The sequence below is a fragment of the Pogona vitticeps genome, chromosome 5, assembly GCF_051106095.1.
Source record: "Pogona vitticeps strain Pit_001003342236 chromosome 5, PviZW2.1, whole genome shotgun sequence".
Lineage (NCBI taxonomy): Eukaryota > Metazoa > Chordata > Lepidosauria > Squamata > Agamidae > Pogona > Pogona vitticeps.
In genome coordinates this window covers 121,901,690-121,927,615 of record NC_135787.1, presented here as the reverse complement: position 1 = coordinate 121,927,615, position 25,926 = coordinate 121,901,690, and the positions used below count along the sequence as shown (strand labels likewise).

Below are 25,926 nucleotides of genomic sequence, written 5' to 3'. Positions count from 1 at the left end.
ATTAACTTTAATCTTCTATTGTCCCGCATGCCTTCAGAACTTGTTTAACCTTTAATTGTTCCCTTTGCTCAATGTCCCATAAAATGAAGTGTCAGTGACATGAACTTCAAATCCCTCTAGGCTTCACAGAGTCTTCTAATTTGTGAGGTAGCAGTGATCTGATGAAATAACTTGTTAGCTTTGCAAATGGACCATGGCTTGCTGGAATATTGAACTGAATCTGTTGGAAAGACGTGGATGGTAAAAAGCAAAGCAAAGAAGACCAATGACAAGAGCAGAAGTGGGTGAAACCTTCCTGTTGTGAATAAACTAATAAAAGCATCTGAATTCAATTGATTCCACAGTGAACATAAAAACACAATGGCTGAATCCAGCAGTGCAAAGTTGCACAAGGGAAACCTGGTGATGTAACCATCCATGGCCACATTTTGTTAAATGTTCCTTGCTCCCCAGCGTTGTATGTCCCAGCAGATTTTACAAGTAAAGACTTCTTATCTGCTCTGTGTCTGACATCTGGTGACCAATCTAAATAAGGAGAGACTAATAATCAAAAAGTTGGTGATGAATTGGTCATAGCAACTGCAAGCCCAGTGATAGAATCAAGTGTGATATGAATTGATGTTCATAGCTGCACACATATATACATCACCTGGCCATTTAAAAGTGCATAGTGTAGTGTTTTTCCCCCACTACCCCCATTTCTGAGATAATAGCCTTCCCATTTTAACATAGGTGAGCTTCATTGGATATGCCAGTATTTTTCAGCATTAGTTCTACAGGGAATAGACAGGGAGGATGACAGTCTACTACACAGTAACTGTGGTAAAGATTAATGAAATGAAGGATTTTCTTTAGAGGAGGGCATATTTATGTCTATTCAAAAGTGGATCCCACTAAACTCAGTGAGGCTTGCTGTAAGGAGGGTGTGCAAAACTTTTCCAGCGACAGCAAGAGTATCATTTACCCTCCATTCATTCATTCATTCATTCATTCATTCATTCATTCATTCATTCATTCAATTTCTGTCTCGCTCCCATAAGTGTTGTACCACTACTCTGGGTTGGTTACAATCTCATAAAATAGAAAACACAAATGAAAATAGAAATATTAAAACTTATAACAAAAGAAGAAGAAGAAAACCAGATGGCACTGGCTAATCTAAGAACAGATGGAGGAAAAGAGGGGGGGGGAGGAAGGAGGTTGGCTGCGGTTGATGTGGAAAGCCTCCCTGCAAACCTATGTATTTAGTTGCTTCTTAAAAGTCCACAGGGAGAGAGCTATGTAGAGCTCCTCTGGAAGCTGGTTCCATAAGGTTGGAGCCACCACAAAGAAGGCCCTACCTCTTGTAGGATGAGCCAGATCTGGAAGGATGTCATCAAATTTACTTGCACCAACCACCAGTCTGGCTGCTACATGCTGGATCTGCTGAAGTCTCCGGGTCAGTTCAAGAGAAGCCCCAAATAGAGGGCACTGTAGTACTCAATCCAAGAGATGACCAGGGCCTGAACCAAAGTCTTGAGGGATTCCTCGTCTAGGTAGGGGCGAAGTTGGGCAATTAGCTTAAGCTGGTTGAAAGCTGATCTGGACACTGCTGATATCTGGGATATTTGGCTTCTAGCCTTTGGCCATGCATATATAATTGCTTCTTTGTTTCCCTGGCCATGTTTAAGAGTTCATAACACCAAAGCCTTTCAAGAGAAGAGTTAACAGAGGACTTTGGGTGGGGGATTGGAATAAATAAGCAGCTCTTGTTTTACATTGTAATGAGCTTTGATGTTATGGGTAGCATATGCTGTGGCAGTAGGCTAAGAAGTACGTGAGTTGTTCTCAGAATATTTAGTAATATTTATTCTAAATGTGGAAGAAACGCTGAGTACTCTAAAGATGAACAGAGACTGCAGTTGGTTACATTAGCATTGCCATATATCAAATCATGTGGGTAATCAACAAGGTTATCCAAGCAAGATGTTCACATCTTGTTGGGTAAGATACCTTTGGGCTTTTAATATTTTTTCCCCTTTCAAAAACAAATAAAGCATCTTTCAAAGCAATTCCAGCAGGATGTCACTTGAGGAAAAAAATAGCCCAAGTGTCAATTTTAGAATGTTTTGAGAAGCTTTACGTGTAATTGTTAAAAAAAAACCTACCGATCAAGGCATGTCTATGAGTCCTTTGTCTCCTTCTGGCACCTCTGAGATATTTACTCTTCTGCAGTCAACAGGAAGCAAAATCAAAACTGATTTACATGGTGCTTAAAATAATATTCTGTTCACCATCACAATTCTTACACTGCCCATTTATGTGAACATAATCTATCCATGGGATATCCAATGTGGTGTAGTGGATAGAGTGAAAGACTGGGACTTAGAAGCCCTGGGATCAAATCCCCGCTCAGCCATAGAAACTGACTGGTGGTGTGGAACATTGTAAAACCACTCCTTGAATATCTCACTTACCTTGAAAGCCCTATTAAGTTCACTGTGATCATAATCATTTTAGAACTGCAGAGCTAGAAGGGATCCTATAGATCACTGAGTCTAGCCCCTGTCAAGGAGAGAAATGGGGAATCAAACTCCCAGGTTCTCTAGGTCCACAGCGAGATACCTAAAACATTGAGCTAGCCAAGTCAATTCCAACTTGATGGCAAATAAGAACAACAATGTACATATACCGTATATGCAAAACAAGTAGTGTTTTACTATAGCAGGTGTACTGAGTGGGAATGCAAAATCTCACCAGGGCTCTTTTCTTGGCACACTCTAAAGGGTTTTCCGACACCCATGATCGTTCTCAAATCCAGCACAAGAGCAGAACAATAAGAACTTTTTGCCTCTCGTTATTTGCTCCACTTTACATTTTCTGAAACACATGCATCCATCCTGAGCACAAACGGACAGGATGAGTGATCAAAAAGAGACAAAGAGATCTGTCTTGTGCTAGTGCACGTATGCCAGTTCATGGGAAAAAGCAATGTAACATTTTCTGATCCTTCCCCCTTTTACAGAAATGCAAATGAAAAAGAGGTCTTGCCCCTCCCAGTCTCCAGAGCTTGTCCACCTCTGTTCCAGGATTTTTCATACCTCAGTAGTACCATTTCCAATTTTCCAGAGTTTGAAATGCTATAAGTTATAAAGAGAAGGGTAGCATAACACAGTCCACACACTGGAATGTATTCAGAATAATTTCAATTATTTTCCAGTTTGGGGAAAATAACTTGAATTTCTTTAACCCATTTGGAATTGAGGCCACTATGATTTCCCAGTGCCTTGCACCCAGGATTTTGTTGTAATCATATGCAGCTGCATTGGATCCAGTAATGTTCATTTTTTATTCATTCTGTTGATGAAGCTATTGTACTACAAATATGAGAAAGGGTGAATGGATAACAGATCAGATTATTATTCTTTCTGTTTATTTCTCCACATTAGCAGCAAAACATGTAGCAGCAATTATATTGGCTTACACTTGAATTAGCAGTGAAGGAAATGACTGTTATCTAGTCTGTTATGAGCTTTATTATGTTCAAAATTTATTTATAATCATTAGTATTCTCTAGTGCAAGACCTGGTGTGAGCTAAATGGATCTATTTGTACCAGAAATGGCAACATACATTAACATTCAATAGTGTGTGGGTTGCAACCAACTATTGCAGAAATCATTATATTCAATCATGATTAGAATTTAATTTATTTTTTCCTTTTCTGTCTGTCATGAATATCTCTATTTCAGGAGGTTTCCCCTTCATCTATTCTGGAACAAAGTACTGTCAAATGTATAATTTTTAAAAGATTTCATTTCATGCCCCTTACTTCTCTGGCATATGTCCCTGCCTGTGTATATTCCAGTCATTGAATTAAAAAGATTGATTCTATAACCTGTACAGATAATTAATATATAAGGTATGTGCATATAATGTCTTGTTTTGTGCAATCTATTTTGCATCCATCAGTCATAGAGGGGGAAAAGAGCTTTATGGTCCATTTGTGGGTGGGTGTGGGGAGAGCTTTTGATCACTAGAAAAATACTGGGTTGTATTTCCCCTTCCATTTTCTGAGATTTAGATTACACAGTTCTAGATCAAAAACCTGCTTTTGAAAACTATAGAAACCAAGGTTGTCCTTCACATGTTGAATTCTGTGCTAAATAAACATGTTTGTGTTTGAATAATCAGAAGAGAAGCATACCATATTGTGAAGGACAGGAGGCTAGTGAGCTGTCCTCAGCAAAAGATGGACAGGAGGAGGCGTGTGGATGCGTAGAAGGTGTGTTGATAAAACTAGAAGAGGAAGAAGTAAAGGAGGGAGGAGCAGCCTGAAAATCCCACAACAACCATTACATCCCGGCCGTGAAAGCCTTCGCGAATACCTCCTCCAACTCCTCATTAATAGTAATTCTGAGGTCCTTTTGCAGGCAATTCCTATTTTCAGGGCCAAAACTCTCCTCTCCAACTTCTCCCCATAAGGCCTCCCATTCTTTCCATTCTTTTGTTCACATGAAAAAAAAACCTTTCTCTTTTTCTTATCCGGCATCAATATCTCATAATCTACTGGGCCTATTTTCTGAAGGACTTCATATGGCCCCAGCCACTTAGCAAACAACTTAGCATTCTCAGCTGGCATCAATAGTAACACCTTCTGTCCCAGTTCAAACTGTCTAGGCTTAACCTTCTCATCATATCTTCTTTTCTGTCCCTGTTTGCACCTTCAGCAGATTTTCCTTTGCCATTTCTGCTACCTTTTGTAGATGTTCATATCAACTACAGAGTGGTTCAAGAAGCCCTCAGTCACCCACAGGTCAATTCTCATGACCTTAACAAATCACTAAAGTTTGTTCTGGTATTTTGGGTGTTTAAAAAAGTGAATTTTTTTGGGGGGGGTGATATGATTTCCAATCGTGAGTCACTAATATTACTATAGTTAAATGAAGCAAGCACCAGAGTAGAAGGACATTAGTATCTCAATGAAAAGAAAATGCTCCAATGAAAGCCAAAAACTCCCCTGGAAGTCTTGAGCAGGCATAAATCTTTCATTTTTGAACAAACTTTTATTTTGTAAACTGTTGATGAGGAAGGGCTTTGAAGAGGAATTTAACTTTTTAAATATGTTTTAAAAATAGTTCTATTGAGTACCTTAAAATAATTAGTATGTTTATTTTTTAATAGTAATTGTTTTAATATCTGTGTTTTTAAATCACTTGTAAACTGCCTTCAGTGCCTCTATAGGGAGAAAGTTTTGGTTGAAAATAAATGAGTGAGTGAGTGAGTGAATGAATGAATGAATGAATGAATGAATGAATGAATGAATGAATGAATGAATGAATGAATGATCAACCAAGTAAGCATCGATTCCCTGGAATGGATTAGACTGATCTCACTGAACTCTTTGTATTCCTATCCAACTGAATGAGCAGCCATTTTGCATCCAGGCATAGCAAAGAGAGGGTGCTACATCACTCTCTAGTAACCTGGGTTGTAGTGTAGAAGTTTCTTCCTTTTCTCTTTTAGGTAACTACATTGAGTCCATTACACATTCCTCTCTCTCTCTCTCTCTCTCTCTCTCTCTCTCTCTCTCTCTCTCTCTCTCTCTCTGTGTGTGTGTGTGTGTGTGTGTGTGTGTGTGTGTGTGTGTGCACGCGCACATGTGGGATGGATGACTGGCTTTCTTGTGCAGGCTTGAATTGTACAGGTCAAATTAATACTTGGGACCATCTTTCTTCCCCTTCCATGTTGCTTTCTACTTTCTTTCATTTTTTTAAAATCCCTGATGCTGTATCTGGAGAACCTTTTCTTTCCCTGTGTGCACATTTGTATGTTTCTGAGTAAGCCCCTGTGCAGCACTTTGGTTTTGGCTAGGTAGTGCACACACTTGGAAATGCCAGGTTATTGAGGACAAATTCATCCAACATATGCTTTCTCTCCATACTTGTCATTATTTCTCCGTTTCTGTTTGGTGTCATTCAAGAGTGTCAAAGAAGAAAACTGCCAGCACTTTCAGAAGTAAAACCTCTTGCCTTTCTCTCCATAATCTGGAAACATACAAATCGTTTCACAAACTGGAGAATAAATCAGCTAAGGCCATCTCCAAACCTGCTTGGGGAAGGTCAGCCCTGATATCTACCACATGTAGAAGAATTCAATTAGAATGTTAATGCACACAATTATAAGAATCACTCCCCATAATGCAGCTGAGTTAGATATTTTCTTGAGGATCCTAGACATGATCACAACACACAATAACAATTTTGTCATGAATAAAATGTCTAACTTTTTTTAAAGAAAAATTTGCATGTGTTGCATATCTACTCTGCTGATCATGAAGATTCAGGATCTCGTTCAGAATTGCAAATCAGGAAACAGTTTCTGTAGAAGATTGTGCTCATTTCATAATGCATCTTATTTAAAAAGGAATGGTTTCATATAGTAAAGCAGAGAATTATGAGTTTTGGAGGCACAATCATTATAGTCAATGAATTCATCACAGCATATAATTTCCAAGTCACATTCTGTCAAGGGCTTTTTGAGACCTGGGACAATGTATTAAGATTTCTAAAAATTGCTTTGATTCTAAATAAAATCATGCAGGCTAATCCCTTCAGGATGTCACTCTTTCAGCACTCTTTTCACTCTTTTTGCCCTTTCCATGGGATGTTTACTTCATGCTACTGATGTCATGCCTTGAAAATGCAGTGCTTGCTTTTGACTTTTCGTGTGACACCAAGGGTGCAAACAAACAGCCCTACTGCTGTTATACAGTCAATTGCCTAAGAAACTGCAGGGTGTTAACAGGGCACAGATGGAAAAAAATGCTGACAAAGGAACAATAGGCACAAGAACCAGGATCTGTCTTCAAAAGAAGGCAGATAAATGACCATGAGATGTCCTACATTTATGAGTTCTAATTGAAAGGCAGACTTGTGACAGCAGCCAAGATAATAATAAAAGACTTGCTTTGGAGATGGTTGCAAAACCTAGGGGAAACTGGAGGAAACAACTGTTACATGTTGAGGATTTATTTGTGTAACCTATATGCCCCTGGCACTCTTGGTTTTCCAGTCATCATGTCCTGACTTTGAGTAGTTGAGCACAGATTGGCTTTTAAGACATGATTGAATCCCCAGCTTTTGATTGATTGGGTAATGAAAGCCAAATGCTGTGTTTCAAAGAAAGGCAGTCAAATTTTAAGTCATATGATACAGCTAACGTCAATGGAATTTAACGGAGCTTGAAAGGCTGCCTTGAAGAAGATAACGTGATATGCTGAAGCCAGCCATAACTGTGGAGTGGTAGGATGCATCCCATAATCTTACCACTACTCAGTTATGGATAGTGTGTTGATTTTGCACTGCACCTGTGTTTTGTTTGCAGGTTTGTATTTCCTTGCATGGTACGTGACTGAGCTGCACATGGGATGTGTCCCTGGAGGGACTGTAATGACATTTGAGAAGCATAAAATACTGTTTGTAAATCAAACTGTGAGATGATTTGTCTCTGTGGTCACTGGCTGGAGAGATTCTGTAAACATATAAGGAGAAAGTGACAGTGAAAGGTGTGTGTGAAGGAATTAGTGTGTGAGAATGGGCTGTTAATGTGTATGCACTGGAGTGTCATTTGGGTATGAGAGGAGGCTATACTGTATATTTTAAGAGAGAGAATTAAAGTGTGTTCTATCTTATAAGAGAAAGGAGCTACATTAGACAAATGTAGAAGAATATGACACCTTTATTAGACCATTTTTTAAAATCAATTAATGCAATGGATTAAAAATACCTTCATCAGGCATGCACCAGTGACTTCCTGGTGTCATGTGGCTGGAGGTTTCCACTAAGTATTTAGACACAGGCCAGGAAGCCCAGCACTCTACATAACCCACCCCCACTGCCTGTTTTTGGAACATAAATTACCTTTTCAGAAAATTTACAATAGAAGTCAAAAGTGAAGTAAGGTAAATGATTGTATTTTAAGATAAGAAAAATAAAAACCTACAGTTGCACCCTGAAGAAACAGACAACTTGAAACCTTATCCTTACATTTTATTTTAAACTGTTCCAGCCATTCTCTATCTTTTTTTGGCTATGGACATAAACACAATATTTAAGAAAAAAGGACAAATCAGGACTTTGTAATTCACATAATGAACCTTATAAGATGGTGTGTAAAGAAATGTTTCCAGCCTGTAGCCCTCTTCAAAGGTGTCAGAGGCCCCCCAGGGAGCCATATGGCTCTAGTTGAAAATGGCTGCTGTAGACCATCCTGGCTGTTGCCATTGGGGCCATCAAGATCCAACTTCCCTATGCTGTTTAAAGCTGGGCATCTTTTTTACTGCTAGCAACATGGGCATGATATTGTGCAGCAACACTGGGCCATTTCTGGGCTTTTTGAATTGTGGATACAGAAGCACCATATACCACATACATAAACCAGAAGGGTGTTTTTGTTGTTGTTTTAAAAAAGAATTGAATTAATTATTTGCTTTGTAAGATGGGTCTTGAAAGACAAAAAAAAGTGAATTAATTCTAAAAATTATCCACATTGGATCGTAATTTGTGTTCTGTAGATCAAAGGACTCTAGTCGATGCATGGAAGGCTTCTGAATGAGCAGAGCATTTTCATTCATGCAATGATGGGGTCAAGAAAATGGGGGAACTTTTCCTCTATGCTCCTTGAACATTTGCTGGGTGGATATGGATTTTGTAGAACAACAGGAGAGATGGTGCTGTGGGAGGGAGAAACTGCTGAGAATTATCACCCCACCTCTTCTCCTCTCATGGTAGTTCTGTGAGTGTGGAAACTGTGTTTGACAGCAGTGGATATATATGGTGGGTCTACCCCCACATCCACATAATGCAAGTATTTGAAGCAACTTTCTGCAGCTGGGATATTCTGGAAATCTGTAGAGGTATAACTCTTGTCACCCTCAGCAAGTCTGGCTGTCAGTCAGGACTAGCCCTGGTGGAAGCTTTTATTTGACAGATCTAGAGGAAGGCTTGAGGTTGGTGAAAGAGATGGAGTTTGTGAAATATTTTTTGTTATTACTGATAAATGGTTGGATAGTCTGGAAATAAGGGTGATTAGATGTGATCCAGAGGATGATGATGGTTTCCTTGCCTGGTTCTGGCCATTTGCAACATACATTTGCTCTTGTGTGTGCACCTACACAACACAGAAATTAGAAACTGAATGCAACAGCACAGTACCATTTGATATAGCTCTAGAACAGAGGTTCCCACCCTTGACTAACCCAAGTGTTCTTGGACTGCAATTCCCAGAAGCCTTAACCACTAGTTGTGCTGAATAGTGTTTCTGGGAGTTGCAGTCCAGGGATTCCTGGGATGCCCAAGGTTGCGGACCATTGTTCTAGAATATAAATCCTGGAGCAGATTGACCTTTATCTTTCCTTCAAGACTCCACCTAGAAAAAGGGAAACCAAGTTGTAAAAACGTCTCATTGCTTGTGGGGTTCACAGGAGATTTCACTTGAGGCATCAATTTTTCTAGCAAAACTAATGACTAGACCTGATTTTCCAATGCTGATAGTTACGCTTTTGGAATCTTTCCAAACTGCAGCTATAACAAGCTGGCCTGCTGAACATAAAAATATAGTAAGGTGTCCATGCTTAAGAGAATCATTGGGGATCAAAAAAGAGAGAGAAGTGATAGGAGACCCAGTGCTGGAGAGGGTGTTGAAACCTGTGCAGTTAACAGTAGTTCTTCAGAGTTCTGGGCAAGAATCTTTCCCAGATCTATTTGCCGATGCCAGAGGCTGAACTTGGAGCATTTCTGCATGCACAGATAGCATGTAGTCTACCACTAAGCTACCAGATGGACTGGTGAGCCTATTAACTTAATTTTTGAAAACTGAAATTACATATCAGGAACAAAGAATAATGCTATCCTTTATTTTCCTGTTCTCTTCCAGTCTCAGAAACAAGAAATGGCTGGCTTGTCCTTTTTACAGTTTTGTAATGTGCAAAATCAAGCTACCAGAAATGATAACCTTAGAAGAGTAAATATTACAGTGATATCCCTGATGGGTAACATATATTACATTGTTCATTTTCTCCTTTTAAACTAGAATCCTGAATTACTTAGTACAATAGAACTGTATTGTCTTGCACATTTTTTATCTTTGATTCACTGTTCCGAAAGAATCACCTAGCCTTTCTTAAATTAATAGAGTGAAGTGATAAGATGGCTGCTTGAAAATATCTGCATGTGATTTTTAGAAGCTCTTTTAATTAAATTTTCTAAGGTGATATTTTCAATGAAGTAATGTTACTCAAATTTAATTTTAGTCAGGTTTTATTCACATGAGCTGACTGGATACCTTAGTGGTTTAGCTATCTGGCTGTGGAACTAGAGGTTGGGAGTTTGATTCCCCACTGTGCCTCTTGGGAGAAAAGCCAGCTTGTGTAATCATGAGCAAGCTACATGGTCCCAGGGCACTTCCAGAAGAAGGGAATGGCAAGCCACTTCTGAATATTCTGTACCTCAAAAACCCTGAAAAGGGTTGCCATAAGTCAGGATTGCCTTGTCGTCATTCAATTATTATTGTCATTTACTCACACGACTTAACTGGACTCCCTATGGTTGTGCTGAAATGCTACACAGAAGGCTTGAGAACTGAGGTAGTTACAATCCAGGCCATGGTGAATGGCACCTGTTGTTAAGCTCCAGAGAAACTGTGTTTCTTGGGTTTCAACATTTAATGTGTATATTGGCATATGCCCACAGTGCCCTGAAATTTGAAGTAATCACCAAATGCTAAGACACACGGAGAACAGAACTCAGCTTTCACTTTTAGGGTCGTTGAGCTAACAAACCTTTCTTGGAGTTTTCAGAAGTGCTAGGATAATTAAAAGTGCCCGTGTAGTTGCTACACTGAGGATCATTCATCACCAGCAAGTGTTTGCAGAATTGGAAGCCAGCAATCTCTGGAGAGCCACATGTTCCTCACCACTGGACTACTGGATTAATTTTGGAGTATAAATGGAGTGTGTGTCACCAACCTTGTGGATAAATGATACTGAGAAACGCTGTTAGGAATCTCCTTAACTTAGCTTTCAGAGTTCTCTAATACAGAAGTTTGTAGACAGTAAAATATGTTTTGAAAGATATCTACTGTTTGTTATCCGTTAAAGTTACACCGGAGCATCCAGAAATGAAGCAACTTATCTTTGGCTTTTTAGTTGTTGGTTTATGAGGAAGATTAATTAGTTTTATCATGGCAATTTTAGACACAAATATGAATCAGAAAATCCACACATTTGAAGCATTCAAGGAAAATTAGATACAAATTTATTACCATGAAGTGCCTCCAAGAACAGATAAATTTGACTTGTGATTTGTGCAAAAGAAGAATCTTACTTAGTAAGAAATTTTATATCTTTGGAGTTTAATTGCAAAAGGCTTGTCACTAAAAGATTAATGATGAGTAGTTTTTTCACTTCAAATGATTGCAATTGAATTAAGATATAGTCGTTATTCTCTCAGAGATAAAAACAAGCAAATGAGGCAAAAGAAATGACTAGAAATCAGGACTCGGTTAGAATGAGAAAACTTTCTCTTAAAAAAGGAGAGATGAGACATTAAAATATTTTACAAGCTTTACATTCATAAAAGAGCACTTCAATTGTGCAATATGAGAGAGTTAATATGTGAATCTTATGCATTAATATTCTCAAAATAAAAAGCTCAGGAGATTGTTTGCAGTGGATTTCTTTTCCTTTTGGTTCAAAAGGTAATAATTTCAGAAACTGAATGACCATTTCTCACTAGGTCCACCCCTCCCATGTACTTTAGGAGAGATCTGTTCTACATAGAAAAAAGGAAAGTGAAAATGAGATGCGGCCTACAGACAGCTACAGACTTGTGGTTTCTCTGAAATTCTCCACACTTTGTTTTCACCGCACTTTCAATATGTAACTATATATTCCACAGGTTCCCAAGATTGCAAAGTGTTTTCTCAAAGAGGGAGACACATCACCCTTGATTCACACACCCTTCTCTATTTCCATTCTGTATACTCTCCCTCTCCCTCACTTGTACTCCTCAATCCAAGCTCTCTTTGCTCCCCATGGTAGGGCTCCTAGGCACCTGAGACCCCTAGTTGTGTGTTCTCCTTCTCAAACAGCAGCTCCTCCTTGGCTCTGGTGGCTGGCTGGATTGGGTATGGGAGAGGGAAGGGAAAGAGTGGGAGGCAGGACTCAGCTGTAGTCCCTATAAGCTAGGCAAGGGTTGAGAGGTAAGGAGGAAAGCAGTAGGCTTGAGGGGAGAAATGGTGGCGGAGGAAAAGGCTGCCACCATGGCTGAAGCAATTTTACACTTTCCTCACTTCAACCATGACTGCCACCGTCCCCTTAGGAAATGTTGAGAGTTCTGGGAACTTGATTAATTTCCAGTAAAATGCACAGCAGAAGGCCAGCTCTTTAAGGTTAGAATCAGCTGTAGAAGCCCCCTTCTACCCAATTCTTCTTGGTATCCAACCTCACCAAAGTCTAGCACAGTAGGAAATAAGACTCAGAAGATGATAATTAACTATAAAAGGTTTTGTGTACTTTACTCACTTAAAGTCCATTTCTAAAACAGGCACACATTAGGCTTAAAGTTGATAGAAAGGAAAATAGTAAAAAATAAGGCTTGTTCCCTCAGTCCACAGGGCTGGGAGGATCTCTAGGGTGCAGAGATCCACCCTGAAGATCTGGCATCTTCCAAGGTGAAGAAAGAGTCTGAGACAAAATGGACTCTCTCAAAACACGTGAAGAGGAGAAGGGAAGAAACAAGGGTGGAGTTTCTCTAGCCCAGCAAAAACAAGCCCCTCTGATGAGTTAGCATGCAAACAAACAAGCAAACAAGTTAGTCTGTGAGGAGGCCCTTCCTCTCATATTTTGTAATTTACATCAAGATTGCTAACTAGCCAACACATCTTAGGGAAGATGGCTGAAGCAGTGGAGGAGGAAGTGGAACCACTGCTTGAAGGGAAGATGAATAGGGCGACAGTTCCCTTCCTGTGGAAAATTCACCCTCCTTCAGTAAAACCTAATTTTAACCCACCTTGTTACCTCTGTCTCCTGGAGTCTGTTCAGGCAGTGGTCTCCAACCTTGGGCCTCCAGATGTTCTTGAACTACAACTCCCAGAAGCTTTCACCATCACTTCTGCTGGCCAGGATTTCTGGGAGTTGAAGTCCAAGAACATCGGGAGGCCCGAGGTTGGGGACCACTGTGTTAAGGGACTGTTGGAGAGGGGGGCGAGTTGCTTTAATTAGCAACAGATTTTTGAGCTGGTTGCCCAGATACAAGTACAACCATTACATTAAATATTAGGTTAAATTTATATTCTGAAAAGTTTGTTTTTAATGTGTGTCTTTCGTTTGTTAAATATTCTTTTTTATGCAAATATGATTGGGGGTTGCAGGTTACTTGGCTATTATAAAAGGGGGAAACAATTTGAAAAAGATTGAGAAACACTGATGTATTATGACCACTCTTTCTTCCTATTTAGTTTCTTCTCTTCTAATTGCTGCTTAGTGAAACCACATGTGTACATGAAGAGGGCCTGCACATAGAGGGGGTCTGATTCCTACAGCAGCACCCTCTGCTGTAGGATTGTTACTTTATTCAAATCATCAGACTTCTAAAGATGCAGTGTGGCAGGTTTAATTTGGCACTAGACAACAGCCGTGAACCCCAGCTGCTGCTAGTCCAGATCAAGTGCTATCAGAGTATTGGTATAATACTACCAGTAGGGTGATGTTAGTGATCATGATCATAAATATGATCCTAGGCTTTCCCCATGGTTTGCCATGAAATTGGGAAATTGCACGGGAAGATATAGTAAGAAAGTGACAAAGCATTATTAAATCTATGGTCTAGTGTCTCCACTTCTTAAAAAAAATCTAGAGGGATTCAGTTAATGGAATTATCTCTGTGGAAGGATTGCACCGGGAAAACCTGGAGTCATTCTATGACTCCATGACTCCATAACAAGATTTGATAATTCTCATACTAAGTGAAATAGCTGGCTCTATGAATACATCCAAAATGAATGGTATCTTCAGATGTCCAGTTGTGGAAAAAACATTGAGATGTTAAAAAAGGAAAGAGGAAAAAGACCTGAGATGTTATTGAACACTTACAATACATTTGGAATATGAATATTTGGAATATGATTTTTTTTAAATTTAGTTGCTCCATTCTAATTGTTGAAAAGATCTGCTAAGGGCCATGTGCCCTGAAAAGAGTTGGGTGCTTTGTATTAACAGAACTACATGAAAAGATTTTTCCTCCTTAATATTTCTTTTAATAATAATAATGATGATGATGGTGATGATGATGGTGATGATGATGATGACGACGACGACGACGACAACAACAACAACAACAACAACAACAACAACAACAGTCGGTGGCCAGGAAGATAAGAATACATTATTTAGATAAAATCACATAACATCAGAGACATTGATCAAGACATAACACCATCAATGCACTCTGTGGCTCTTTTATGACATTAAAGTTAAAAAGTTCTGAGTTAGCCAGCAGCATTGAAGGATATAAAAATTTTAAAACATCACAGCAGTCACATGATATAGAATGAAATTAAGAGACACATATAACCATCAGTATGCCACGCCAACTCTCCTAGAAAGTAAGTTAAACAACATACAGTATCTCTAACAAGGGCGGGGGCACTCAAAGATCTTATGTGGTCAGGAGACTGTGGCAAGCTATTGCAGCAGTTGTAATATTTGGCCACTATTCTAGCAATATAAGAAACCTTATTAGAGAGCAGCAAAAGAATATAAAATTCATCAGATCTCCCCAGAAATGTTTGAAAAATAGGGGAGAGAAGATTCTCCCGGAGATCTCAATAGAAATGACAGTATAAGAGGACATCCCCCACTGTTCCTACTTCACCACCATTGCAAGAACATAAACAATTGAAATAGAGTATGCCTTGAAATCTCCCTTCCAGGAGACTAGAAGGTGACACATTAAATCTGGCTAAGGTAAAAGCTCTTATAGATTTAGGTGGTATTATACTGGTCATATACAGTAGGTGGAAAGTATAAAGGTGTTGTTTTTTATGACACTGGATTTGTCTAGTGAACCTAAATGTTCTTGAACTATGTCTCAGATCCTTTGCTTTGAGATTGGCATAACCCATCACTATAGGGGTATTTGGGGAAAGACCAATTAGCAGAGCTTCATTTGTCAGGTGATACTTCCATTCTGATTGGAAGGTGTTGGAAAGAGTCAATGGTGCCAAACCTTATGAGAAGAAGATAAGCTTTAGCCAGTGATTGAACATACAGTATAGACCTTGGCACATGCTCTGATGGAGACTAAACCTGCCTCTTTAAATATCTTTAAATACATATATAACTGATTAATCTTTAATTTGATTATCAAGACTGAGATATACTCATCATACATGGGTTGCCTGAAATTTATCAAGATATTTTTGATGCTAAACATCAAAGCTAATGACTTAGTCACCCTGAAATCACGGGTATATCTCCCAAGGAAGGAAGATTTTGTCTTCTGTTACTAAATCATCATGTGACTGTTCTGACTTAGAAGGTGACATGTGTGAGGGGATGCTCTCAGAGTGAAGATAAAATTATATATTAATTACCTAGAAAGCATATAGCCTCACTCTTCTTATTGTTTTTTAATTTTCTAACACACAACATTTCTAAGAGAAAGTAGGCCCAGCTTTGCTTCTCTTTGTACCCTCAGGTTAGGAGTGCTCATCTTATGCAGTCAGAGAGAGAGAAGGCCTGGTACCAGAGAATCGTTCTGCTGTTGCTTAGTTATCAACGGCTTCAACATTTGTTTATAGGAACTCTCTTTAAGAAAATAGCTTTTCAAGCTTTATTTTACCCTGTGAGCTAAACAAGCCACCCATTCATCCTGATCATTGACAGCAAAAATTAATTACAGGAACTTGATTTCAGGTCTTAATTAAATTAATATGCTTTGGTGTAATCTCTCTGAGAACAATATAGGTAGTTTTCCACCTCACTTCCTACATAAATTATATGCCTAGGACTGGGTATTTATTTTGAGCTGTTTGGTATGTGGATCTTTTGTACAAACAAATCGGCATGCACCATTTTCAAATTCTCATTAATGGAGAATAGCTGTTGCTATTATTGTTGAACAGAACACACACACCACTTTGTATGCCTCTATGTATCAGAAGAATACAAACAAAGACTTTCCTGTTTGTTAGTTTAATCTGGCAGAATAAACCTCCTGTATCCATCGGCAAGCATTACAAGGAATCAAAACTTACTTCCCCTTATGTAAGCCATGTTCATTAAGAGATAAATGCCAACATTCCCTGTTTTGTTTTGCTTTACAGCTGTGCATTTCTACTCCAGAGATAATCCAGCAGAATTTCTAACTATGAATTACAAAATAAAGCTACATTAAGAGGATATCTATACTACATACTGGCAGCAGTTTGATATCATTTCAGCTGCCCCTGGCTTCATCCTGCAGAATTCCACCATCTGTAGTTTGGTGAGGTCCTTAGTGTTGCCCATTAGAGGGCTCTAACACTGTAGTTCAGAGAAGTGTGCTAGAGTTTGTCAGGCAGATAAATTCTAGGCTCCTCACTGAACTCCATAACTCCATAACTAGGAATTTTGGGACCAAAGGACTTTGCTACCCTATTGGCTAAGCTTGGGTCACATGAGATTGCCTTATGGAGGCAGAGAATATGGAGGGATGGGAAGGATTACCTGGATTTGTGCAGACAATGGCCATATTGCTTCTGTGCTGACCAGAACCTTTCTGTCTCCTCTGTTTGAGGAGGAACAGCTGGAGGCAGTGTAAGTGTTCAAATTGCTTGCTAATATCCCATGATATACTGCCATGCAGAAATGATAAACGGCCCTTTGTTTGTTTTATTTACTGTTTATTTTGCTTCATTTATATCCTCCCTTTCTCTCAGTGCATGGACCCAAATTGTCTAAAATTATTTTAAACATCCAATTTGTCCTGTGTATCCATTTGTAATGTCAAATACCATGTCACATATATGATTGACCAGCACTTCATTTGGTGGCTGCTATCCTGAGAAGACGTAAAATTGTTAATGAATGACAAAACAGACAAAGATATAAATTCCAGAGACAAAGCATAGCCACACAAATTCCCTATATAGTCTTCAGGATTCTGTTGCAGCTGGTCCATATAATTAAGAATCTGCTGTTTGGGTAAATCAGTGTTCAATGTTCAGTCTGAATAGATAATTTTCCGACGGGAAAGTTGTACAGGATGTTGCTGGAAATCAGTTTACATATTGGAGATTATATGGCTAATCCTGGTGTCACATAAGTCACTCCAAAAGAGCAATAACTGGTATATGTGGATGCAAATGTTCAAACACTACTGTACAATGTTTTGCCCATTTGACTCCCATGAGATTGCTCTGTGTAGATGAATTCTAAACATCTAATCAGGCCCTATAAAATGTTGCATTCAACAAATAGGTGAAAATTTGCCTTCCACATTTTGAAAGTGTTCCTGCGGAGTTCAGATTTATTTAAATATAACACCAATCTAAGAAGTGACTGGCCAATAAGTGTACTCAAAATAAAAGAAATGAAACATTCATATTTCCTATTACTGTACTCCCAAGAAGGTTCTGTCTTCACTTGTTTGGTCTTTTATTTGCTTTCTAAACATACTGTAGTTTCTTGCCTCATTACTTTGATGGCTTTCTCAGTCTTTTATTCCATATGTTAGGCTTTTCTAGTGTATACATAATGCGATTTTCTATTTATGCTCTTTATGTATACTTTTAAAAAAGCCTCTTTGTGCAGCTTTTAGGTAAGGCCATTTTTCAGCCGATCCTTTAAAATGTTAGGAGTGGAATCATGGATCCTGATTTCTGATAGTCTAGGATTAGCAAACTGGACTTTTCCAGTCTTCCCTGCTGACCACAACTCATTTAGCAGCAGTTTTACTAGGCTTTATTCTGTTGTTCTTCCACCTTTGCTTCTTTGCTACTCAGATCAGCATTGGTACAATGGAGGCAGAAATTGCAAGGCTAGAGGGCTGGGATCTTTTAATAAACATGGAAAATGTCATCGCTTATTCTATTTCTATAATACAAGAAATTGAAAGAGGTCTGACTGTGAAAAGCGCATGAAAAGCAGAAGTGTAACAGCAAAAGCAATCACTGGTATGTAAACACTGGCCTTCTACACAGGTTTGTTTGCGGAGAGGAGGTTTGTTTTTGAACAGAAAGTATAGCAGAACAAGGAAAGATGCATTTCCAGAAGGTATGTTTTAGGTCTCAGGTTTCTCTGTTTTCTTTGATCTTAGGTGCAATCCTTACAATAGATGGAAGAGGAAATAATTTTTCAAGTGACAGTACACTGTCATCCATTATCTCTGCTGTAACATTTTGGATGGGGTGCTTGGAGACAAATAGGCAGTTAAGAGATTTTAACTTTGCATAAATCTGCTCTTGATGGAGATGAAAACTGCTAGAACTAGTTTGTTTATAGAGGTTAACACAGCTGCCTCCATTTTTGTGTTATCCTTGAACTCAACAAGTCCAAAATGTGGCAGCGAGATTGCTGACTGGGGCTGGTCACAGGGATCACATATCTCCACTGTTACGACAGCTCCGCTGGCTGCCGATCCATTTCCAGGTGCAATTCAGAGTGTTGGTTCTACATATAAAGCCCTAAACGGCTTGGGTCCAAGCTGTCTCAAGGATTGTGTCTTCCTTTATGAGCTTGCCTGGGTGTTAAGATCCTCAGGAGAGGCCTTTGTTGTGGTTCCACCACCTTCACAGGTGTGTTTGGTGGGGACATGGGAGAGGGTCTTTTTTGTTGTTGCTCCCACACTTTGGAACTGCCTCACACAGGAGGCCAGCTTGGCCCCATCTCTGCTGTCCTTCTGCAAAAAGACAAACACCTTTCTCCTCAAGCAAGCTTCCCCTTAACGAGTGGCAACATGGGTAGATTGTTTTAATGGGCTGTCTTACTTTACGGCTGTGAATGTGTTTTTGTGTTGCTGGTGTTTGCCATCTTTTAGTGTGGTATTTCTTTAATCCTTTTTAGCATTTGTATAATTACTGTTTTTAGCTTTAAGTACAATATTGCCTTTTAATGACGTAAGCCAGTTTGGGTCCTTCATAAGGAGAAAGGTGGGCAATAAATAAATGAATGAATGAATGAATGAATGAATGAATGAATGAATGAATGTTGTCATTTTCCGCACTTGCACATCACAGTTAACCACTACATCACTTGTTTTTCTGATTCCCCACAGTATTCATCTCAGGCAAAAACAAAAGGAAAAAAAATTGAAGACAACCTGTTGTGGCATTTTAGACTAAATACTATATTTTAATGTGAGCTTTCATGGACAGGTTCCAGGGCATGACTTGTACTAAATGGTGGATCAGCAACCTCCTGAGACAACCCCATAGGTATCCCCATAGCTGTGAAGCCCAAGGTGGGCTACATGAAAACAATCACTTTTCACATCCATACTAAGGACATTTGTCTCGAGTGGTGTACAGGGTACTGTATAGTCTGTCCTCTTTGGATCTGTTTCAGTTGCTGTAGGCTGACATGGGCAAAACAGGAAGGAGTGTCTTGCAGCACTGCCTGGTTTCAAGCAGGAGTTCAGTACCAGCCAGCTTTCTCTACTTATCACCTAATCTGGGAGAAAGACAGGGAAAATATTATCTTGTTGATACCTCTGGATCTCTTGGTTCCTGTTGCACCAACTGTGCAGGATAGGAGAAGAAGGAATGGTGCTACAGTGTTTCTATTCCTACAAACAGTAATGGAGATGGAGGGTAGTGGTTAGAGATGGGCATGAATAAAAAAAATGATGATTCATTTTTATTCATAAATCATCAAGGTCAATGGATCATGAATGTATCAATTTATGATTCATCCTGATTTTAAAACCCTTTGAAATGTCCGTCCAGGCACCCAGAAACACCAAATTATCAGATATGCTTCCCCTGACTCTCCTCTACAAGACCTGAAAATTTGGTGAAGTTTGGGTTTTGGACCTCCAAGTTATACACCCAAAAAGAGGGCCCCCCAGGAAAATTCCCTCAAGATATCTAGAGACAGCAATCTCACACAGAAGCTTCTCCTGGCTCTCCTCTATAACCCCCCAGGATTGGTGAAGATTAGGTTTTGGACATTCAGGTTATACACCCACAAAGTGGGTCACCCCAGTAAAGTGTCCTTGAGTAGCTGGCTTGGGGAAAAGCCAATCCTCAATGGTGCATGCTGTTTAGTTTCTTTATGAATCCCCTGCATGTCACCAACTAGTGCACCAACTATGGTCTTCTCTGAGAAATAACCTGGCCACAGTAGTTCATGTATTTTAAACTATTGCAATGCAGTTTACATAGAGTTGTCCTTGAAGACTTCATGGAGGTTTCAGATAATATGGCAGCTACATTGCTGCCAGGAACCCTGCACACAAACCAGCTGTAAAGGAAGTGTGCTGGCTGTTAATACAACACTGATTCAAGTTCAAGATGATGAAATCCATAATGGCATGTGAATGTGGTACCTGAAAGACCACATACCGATATACACCTGCCAGACTGCTGGCATCTACTGTGGGTCCCACCAGTGGAAGCAATATAATTATATGGAAATATAGGACAGGGCCTTTACCCTTGTAAAGTCTGCAAAGTAGGGGGGACTTCCATTGAACCTTATCATGCCAGTACTAGCTGAGTATCTGCAACAATCAGTGATGATCTGAAGAGGCTCCTAATGGCATAGAGATTCTAACATCAGAAGGGACCCTGAATTGGTGGCAGCACAAATCCCACCATTAGACCATAAGCAACAGATATTGGATATCATAAAAGGACAGGAAATCATTAGTCATTTGATCTTTCTTGCTCCCCCACCCCACCTGCCAGGGATTTATGTGATCTTCTGCTTCAGCCAGGTCAACAGCTTCTTATTCCCTGCCAAAACTGTCCAAGGCTAAAACAGGAGACCAGGGACAGTCCTTAGGACGTCAGAGGAGTGAGCCTATGTGATGTCACAGTCAGAGATAGAGCAAGTAGGGATTGGAGGGAGGTAAGCACAAGGTGTGTGCTTTTGGTTAGCCTTAATTTTAGAGGCACCTTACAAACAAAGAAGCAAACCACATTCCCCTGCTCCAGAGGCATTTACATTGAGATTTATCCCCATGCCTAGATATCTCAGGGAAGCACAGACATTCCCTGAGACTCTATCTAGCACTCTAAGACCTGGAAATCTTTATGCCTCAAGGGGTCAAAACAAAACAGGTTTAGGGTACTGAGCATCCTATTGGAATGCAATGCCATTTGCTGTCCCATCTCAGATCCCAAAATATCCCGGGCTGGCCCAATTGCTGAATAATGACAACTTTCTCCAGTTTTTCTATCTATATAAACTTCTTGTTTCCTGAACAGTAAAGCAGTACCTCAGGCCTCTTGGGAAGATGTCATTACATGGTATCTTGCAAGAGGTAAATATGGAAATAGAAATTCCATCCTCCCCTAGCCTCCTGATTCATTAAGGTTTTACTTGCACGAGGGATTCTGAACACTCTTCCCATTTGGTGTTGTAGAACCATGTTATTATTGTGGTACATGTAATTAAGAACGTAAAAAACCCTTTCCCTTATAACTTTGAACATGACAGGCAACCAAAGTATGGTATAAAGGTAGCATTAATCACAGTGCTTTGGATGTAGAAAAAGATGCAATGGTATATTGCCTATAAATCAGAAAGACTTGTGTGGTAATTTATAGTGAAGTTCCTTTCCCCTCTCACTAATACATTGCACTGCTAATGTGTAGAAACTGTGTATTTCCTTTGTCTGGTATTGTATAAAAAAAAACTCTGATGGTGATAAATCTAGGTGTATATATTCAGGTAGAGGTATTCTCTCTGGCCCATAAATTTAGAAAACAGCAGAGTTTCTGGAAATATATAAAACAGAAATAGGACTCCCTCTAGACAGAAGGGCATTGCAATAAAAAATGAAGTTCTCTTTTTGCACAGGTCTTTTATAGGAAAGTATATGACTGCGCTGGTTCAATATAGTTTTAAAAAATTCTACCTAGGACTCTAAATCATCTTCAATGTGAAGATGAGAATGAATTATATTTTTGATGTTGAATTCAATGAGGTGCAAAAGATATGATGATTATGGTTTTAATGCCATTTAGGAGCTCTTGGTCAGGCAAAAATATAGCTAGTATTAAGGTCCTAAGTCCCAATCTTGTCAACTGTTTAAACTGAGGATAAAACTTAAATGGTTAATGTAGGTAGTGCACTTTCAACCTGAGAGTGCTTCTGGATGTAATTTATGGAGACATGGAAACAGACACATACATTATGTACAATACACCCAGTGCTCACTCACAATAGACATCTGTGTTTTGTCTAAATAGACCAGTGATATTCTTGCCTCAATCAAAACCTTTAAAGCTATCCAAATGCAAAACGGGACATAGTTCAGATGTGTTGCCTAGAATTCAAATGAATTATGTCATGCTGATCTCACATAATTTAAAACAGCAATTTCCCCCCTTCAGTGTGCTGAATTTAGTTGCTGATACCTTTATGGAAAGTTGTTCCTCTCTCTCTCTCTCTCTCTCTCTCTCTCTTTTTCTCTCTCTGTGTGTTACATGTCTACAAACAGCATGATATACAATCAAATAACTAAGTCATCATGTCATTATTTTACATTAGCAGCTCCACCAGTACCCATCCGTTTTGATTGCTCCCCAAGACAGCTGAGAACTGGATGAGCTGAAACTAAACCAGCTAAAGCTGTGCCCTTGGGATTCTGGACATTACTCAAGACCCTGGCTTAACCCTCACAGGTAGATAAGTTCATTATGCTCTTCTCCGCTTGTGAAATGCACTGCTTTAGATGGGCTATTATTGAAACAAAATATATGCTAGAAAGTGTGCTACGTATATGTGAATAATATGTAAAATCTGTCATCATTGGATTATCTGCTTTTCAGACATTGATGAGATCAAATTCTTGTGTTCATATTATCATGTTACTTTCCTTCACTTCCCTCTTTCTGTTTTATTATTTTGCTTATTTATTTAATTTGTTTTTATTTAAAATGTTTTTACCCTGCCTTTCTCCTAAAAAAGGACCCAAGGCAGCTTACATCATTAAAAAAATATTAAAAGCTAAAAACATTACATTATCTGAATATTAAAAAAAGACTTAAACTAAATTATTTTGAATCTACTAAAACAGTTTTAATTGATTTTAATTTTTGTCCTATTATAATTTCTCTTTCCTTAAATTTATCTAAATTTACCTAATGTTTTAAAAAGGGTATCCTTTAAGATTTTCATTTATTTCTTATTTTGTTCATAAATAGAAGTGGAAGTAAATATTTTATATCCCCAAATCAAGTCTTCTTTTGAGTTTTTATTTTCCCTTTTCCAAATGGGAATGCTGCTGAAAAAAAATTATGGCTACTCCTCTTGACTTAGAATTTCCTGGGGCAGAGTAAGGTTGCCAATTATGTCTATGTTTTAGCAGTCCCTCTTCTCCTTTACTATGATGCATCTCCTGGAGCATAGCAACTCCTAGGCACAATTCTATTACACAGTTTGCAACTCACCTTAATAGGATCACCCGTTCCTCTTACAGTTAGTGTATAGATTTTAACATCTCCTTTTAACATCTCCTTTTTCAGTCAGAGTTTTAACACTCCACTCCATATTTTTCCCCTCTCCATCTTCAGATCATCTTCTCTCTGCCTAGACAGGAACACAAGGTCCTATGAGTGACCTGCCACATGTGTAGGACCAATGACATCTTGGGACAGGCCCATGGATGTCATGGAGTCCATGAACCCTAGGCTATCCCAGCAACCTGCATCTTAGCATGAATTTTAAAGTCTCCCAGAAATAAAAGTCTGGGGACCTCAACAGTGAACCTGAGATGAAGTCTGTCAGCCCTGGTAGGGAAAGCGCTGGATCTCAAATGAAGTGGTATATCAACACAATTCCCTCTCTTTCCAGATTGTCCAACATCAGGTGAAGATGTACAAAGCCTGGGCATGAATGGGCAAAGATTTTGCTTGCCTTAATAGGTTTCCTATGGACTATGGCAACACCCCCTCCTTGCCCTTCTGATCTGCCATGATGCTTGATGTAACATCCTGGGGGGCATATCTGGGTAAGCGCAATCCTACCTTCTACACCCACCCAGGTTTCAGTTATACAGACCTGGTCAGCCTTTTTATCTACTATTAGACCACAAATTAGCTCAGACTTACCTGGCATTTAGCAGCATCATGAGCATATAAGACGGTCACCTGATAAGGGTATCTTGATTCTGCCTGGTGGGAGAAGGGCCAGAGCATGGGATAGGTATTTAAATCTGGAGCATGCTCTCCTGTAATGGCCAGTCCTTCATCCAATGCCATGTGTCCCCCTACTCATTTTCACAAATATAACCTTGCTCCTGGCCTCATCCATGGTTAGCTAACAGCGAGCGCTTTCCTACCTTTTATCAACCTGAGTTCCCTTCAGATGTGAGACAAAAAGAGTAAAAAGAAAATATATATACAAATGCGAAAATAAGATAGTAATAGTACACTGTATAATTATATCTCCTAGACAGACATGCCTAATGCCTCCAATCCAGTCATAGTCATTTAAATTAAAATTACATAAATTGAATAATCAGCCTCATAATAATAATGAATAACCAGCCTCATAATAATAACGTCCTGGGCTATAAATGAATTTAATAACACAAAACCACACTCCTTACCTCCTCTCCATTAACTAAACCAACTCAACCCCCTTCCAACCCAGAAAAAGTCCTCTAAAGCAAATCAATCATATAGTTAGGGATTAAAGATAAATTCATTTAAATGAAACTGTTTAGATTAATTTACATAAATTAGACAAAGTAAGGTTTTGGGATCCAGTCAACAAAATCAGTTAGAATCTAAGTAGGTAAGGAGTGAGCAAATAACTGAGAAGAGACAGAATGCAAATTAGCAATTTAAAAAGTAACAGTAGTCACTAATAAATACAAGTGTTAGAGTCTTTACCAAATTAACAAAGAAATGTCAGAAATGATCAGTTAATAAAGAACAGACTAAAGCCAAAATGGGAAGTAGAATAACCAAACAAAGCTGCAGTATGGTCCTTAAATTTAAGGTCCTTAAATCTTCCTCAACCTCCATGGCAGACTATTACTATCAGACAAATTCAGTTTACGCTGCCAGCTGTTCAAGCCCATTGCTTGCCAGATATGCCAATGCTTTTTGAAGGGAAAAGCTGGAGCAGGCGGCAATAAAGATTGGAATGTCTGATAGTTACCCAGTTCTCCACAGCTTCTCATTTCAACACAGTTCAGACTTCAAAAGCTGTAACCTGGAGGCAGGTTAATGGTGGCAGACAAAGCTTGAAGATATAGGATAATTCTTGTTTTTCTTAGAGGCCAAATTCTGCCTCAGTACTCCAGTTCACAATCAAGGGCATAGATTTTTGTCTGTAAATTATCTCTCTGAACACATTCTGATGGTGGGGATCACACCAGGAAATACAGTGGTGCCTCGCTAGACAGTTACCCCACATGACAGTTTTTTCGCTAGACATTGACTTTTTGCGATCGCTATAGCGATTCGCAAAACAGTGATTCCTATGGGGGAATTTCGCTAGACAATGTTTGGTCCCTGCTTCGCAAACCAATTTTCACTAGACAACAATTTGCTTTTCGCTAGACATTGATTTCGTTAAACAGCTATTTCAGTGGAATGGATTATCATTGTCTAGCGAGGCACCACTGTATAACCCTGTCCCCTAACATTGCCATACTTTACTGATGCTTTGGAACAACATGATGAACTACTGGGATCCACTCTACCTTCCATGGAGAAGGAGTAACTC

The 25,926-nt window shown here is 39.1% G+C and overlaps 2 long non-coding RNA genes across 2 annotated transcripts; one reads left to right on the top strand and one right to left on the bottom strand.

Moving 5' to 3' along the window:
- Window positions 1-1,717: 1,717 nt before the first annotated feature.
- Window positions 1,718-24,065, bottom strand: LOC144589538 (uncharacterized). The gene is made up of 2 exons (XR_013545705.1): window positions 23,640-24,065; window positions 1,718-19,689 (listed from the first exon to the last, which is right to left on the bottom strand). It is a non-coding gene; the product is annotated as an uncharacterized LOC144589538 (long non-coding RNA).
- LOC144589539 (uncharacterized) lies at window positions 19,630-25,101 on the top strand. Its single transcript, XR_013545706.1, has 2 exons — window positions 19,630-22,871; window positions 24,043-25,101. It is a non-coding gene; the product is annotated as an uncharacterized LOC144589539 (long non-coding RNA).
- The last annotated feature ends 825 nt before the right edge of the window (window positions 25,102-25,926 follow it).